Here is a 4091-nt window from a genome sequence, read left to right on the forward strand (position 1 = left end):
CAGGGCCGCACCAATCCCGTCCTGCGCCGGCTGCGGGCTCGGCGTCTGGTCGCCAGGGGTTACAGCTTGAGAAGCACAGCAGTTGCTCTGGAAAGGTCTGTGTCGAGGTCTTCGTCTTGACTAATGACACCTTCTGCTGTGCTTTCAACATTCTTTACTCTGAGTCCTCCAACTGATGCATTTCCCAGGCACCTGCTTTTATAGAACTGTACCTTTGCACATCCTATCCTTTTTTCTTTGATCTGCACACAGTAAACCCATTCTCACTCTAGTTCAAATCAGTGTGGTATCAGGGCAAGGACACATAGCGTAGAAACACTCTAATATAAATAAAAATATTCTCAAATCATGGGGGGGGAAATAGGACTAAACAGTAAGTTGTTCTGGGAGTTTGTAACCTATTTGGGAGAAAAAACAGACACTTCTAGTTACTTACCTTTGACCAACACAAAATCCCAGCTGAATCAGAGTTGTAATTAAAACAAACTAAAATTCTCTCTTTATGGGGAGTATTTACTTTTTTTTAAAATTATCATAAATTGTTTTACTTCTACCAAAGTAATGTGCACACAATTTAACAAGGTCAAATGGTACCCAAAAAAATGGCAACAAGAACAATTTTACCCTCTAATTCTCTTTCCAACCACTTTTAATTCTTTAAACTGTTATTTTTATACATATTTACATTATTACTATATATTTTTAAGAAATAGGTTTATTCTGCATTTTGTAATGAAACATGGGGTTTGGGTTGCAGACTTCTCGTGGGTCCTTGTCTGACGAAGTTGAAGAATAAATTCGTGGACTAACATATTTCTTTAATAAAAGTGTGGACATTTATTAGAAGTGTTAACGTAAAAAAAACATTGAAATCTGTAAAGAATTTTTGAGGGTTTATTTGAGCCAAACTGTCAACATATGCCAGGAAGCAGAACCTCAATGAATTGAAATAATGCTCCAGAGAAATGGCGGGTTACATCTGTATTTATACATTGCAATCGAAGGAAGGGACATAGGTGGGTGACATGAAATCCATTGGTGATAGATTAGAGAGGCAGGAGAAAGCAAAGCGAGGAAACTCCTGGGATTGGATAAAAAGTAAAATGATGGACACATACTTAGGTGGGTGCAGGAACAATTAACATGACAATGAAGGAATTTGTGTAATCTGTCCTGGCGCCCCACACATTTGGTTGTGCCTCAGGGGGTCCAGAAAAAGGGAAGTTACAAGTTACCCAGACACTTCAAGGGTATGTTATAGTAGATGCAAAAAGACAGGCTCAGTTAAGGTAAAGGTTGACCTTGTCAGTGAAGATACCTGCCTAGGATGTAACTGCCCACCATAACTGCTCTTAGTTAAAGTTTAATTTTAGACCATCCTTTGTGGTTACTTTAGGTCTCTGAGTTTGCAAGACTGCCATGCAGGTCGCCCCTGAGCTTGTCAGGTCAGCATGTGGCCCCTTTTGTCCACACATCCCCCTTTTGGTCATAAATCAATCCAAAGGATGCATTGATGACCAACTTTTTGGTTGGAAAATGGAGTCCCACTGTGCTAAGGAAGGCTCATTCCTAGGATGTCTCAGTGTCAGCATGTCTTGCTGAACAAGTGGACCACTGGGGATGGGGCAAGACCATAACCTTAGATGGCATTTAAGGTCGAATTATTATTATTCAAAAAGAGCAAGTAAATGGGAGGCAGTCAGATCCTATATGTCCTTGTTAAAAAGTATTCTGGATCATTTCTAATTTTTGAGCCACCATGATCCAAGTCTTTTTGCTGTTTGTCAAGTTTTGTTTTTCTGCATCTAGTATAACATTTACATATCAGGAACAAAAGTAACAATAATAAACTAGTAACATTGATTAGGAACAGAAAATGTCTAATACTAGGCAAGGAAAAGTCTGAGGGGAACAAGCATCCCAGACAACCAAAAAACCCTTTACATGTGTTATCATAATTTTTTATTAAGCTAATTATATGTTTTCCTCCTTCATCCACTGTCAGTTGTACCTTAGAAGTAATAAGACAAGGGCACTTTGCAAAGCTGCTCTTGAGGGCATAGACTTTCAATTACTTTTGTGCTTTATGTCCACCTTTTTTCCACTAATGGAGGTTGGAAGTGCATATCACTGTTTCCTCCACTCATTGTCCTTCCAGGTTATAACTCTAGCAATAGGATGTTCATTCCACTTTTAACAACTTACTTCAAGAACTTGCTATCTGCTAGGGACATAGTGCTGGGCCCTAGGGATACAATGGTGAACAAGACATCTAGTCCCTGCCATCACGCAACTTTCTATCTAGATAGCAGATAACCTTAGTTTTCTCTTAAATGAAGGCTCATTTCTTCTGTGCCCTTGGCTAATCCATAACCAGCCTTTCTCTACTACCCTTTCCATCTCCTTGTCTTAACTAAAATCTGACTTTCTGATATTAGCACTTTTTCAGCCAAATTCACAGCTAGCCTGTAGGGTGCATTTGACAAATTTGAATGACAAACATTTTGGGCTGATGGAATCCATTGGGGCACATCATAAGGAATGATTCTTCTAATGTGTCCCTTCCTCTAAGTTAAATTTTGGCTGTTAATGCTCTTATACTGACCTAACCTCAGGAACCATCATTAGTTTGTGTCCACCTGGCTTATCACTTCTTCCAGACTATTACTCCCTCACACTTGCAAAAACTTCTCCATTACTAAGAGTCATGCCTTTTGACCAGCTACGTTTTCCCTCTCTAAGTCCCTGTCATATACCCACCTTGTGGTTACACTTCATCATTCAATAAAGACAGATGCTTAGCCCAAAGCCTTCTCTATCAAGTGAGCCATCACCCTCAGTGTACTAGTATGACCCTGCAAAACTCTCTGACTTCCGCATCTCCAATGGCTTTCTCTTTACTTCTGTTACCCACTCCCACAGCCACATCCTGGATCTTGTCATCATTTAAAACTGCCATCTCCAAAATAAAAAATGTAATCATTTTTATCTGTAATTGAGTAGGTAGGGTGTGGGTTGAGGTTTGGGGCTTATGCTAATGATTGATGGAGAAGCAAAGATGATGCTAAAAAGGTGCAACCCTTTACTACTTTATGTGTATTGACTCTCACTCCCTTGATTTCATGCTCTTTCACCTTTTCATCATAATTTAAAAAAAAAAAAAAGTGTACTGGCCTGTGTGGCTCAGTTAGTTGGGCATTGTCCCATGTACCAGAAGGTCACCAATTCCAGTTGGAGCAAATGCCTGGGTTGCAGGTTTGATTCCCAGTAGGAGTATGCAGAAGGCAGTTGATCAATGTTTCTCTTTCACATCAATATTTCTCTCTCTCTCTCTCAAATCAATAAAAACATAGTACTCCCAAATACATTACAGTTTTTACAATATTATTGACTATATTGCCTATGCTGTACTTTACATCCCATGAGACTATTTTATTACTTCCAATTTGTAAATCTTAATCCCTTCATCTTTTTCATACAGCCCCCAAACCTCTCCCCTCTGGCAACCATAATTATGTTCTTTGTATCTATGGGTTATTTCTTCATTTATGTCATTTTTAAGATTTTATGTTTAAGTAAAATCATATGCTATTTGTCTTTCTCTGTCTGACTTATTTGCTTAGCATAATAACCTCTTGGTCCATCCATGTTGTTACAAGTGGTAGTTTTCATTCTTTTTATGGCCAAGTAATATTCCATTGAATATGTGTACCATTTATTCTTCTTTTATTTTAATCCTCAGTGGAGGAGATGCTTAGAGAGACAAAGAGAGAGAGGGAGAGAAGGAAATGTCGATGTGAGAGAGAAACATTGACCGGTTGCCTTCTGTATGTGCCCTTACCAGGAATCCAAATGGCAACCTTGTGTATGGGACAACACTCCATCCAACTGAGCCACTACAGCCTGGCTGTACCATTTATTCTTTATCCAATTATCTAGGTACCAGAGGCCAGATGCACGAAGATTCGTGCAAGAATGGGCCTTCCTGCCCTACCAGTTTGGCTCAGTGGATAGAGCGTCGGCCTGCGGACTCAAGGGTCCCAGATTCGATTCCGGTCAAGGGCATGTACCTTGCTTGTGGGCACGTGCCC

Source organism: Cnephaeus nilssonii, assembly GCF_951640355.1.
Source record: "Cnephaeus nilssonii genome assembly, chromosome: 8".
NCBI classification, from domain to species: domain Eukaryota; kingdom Metazoa; phylum Chordata; class Mammalia; order Chiroptera; family Vespertilionidae; genus Cnephaeus; species Cnephaeus nilssonii.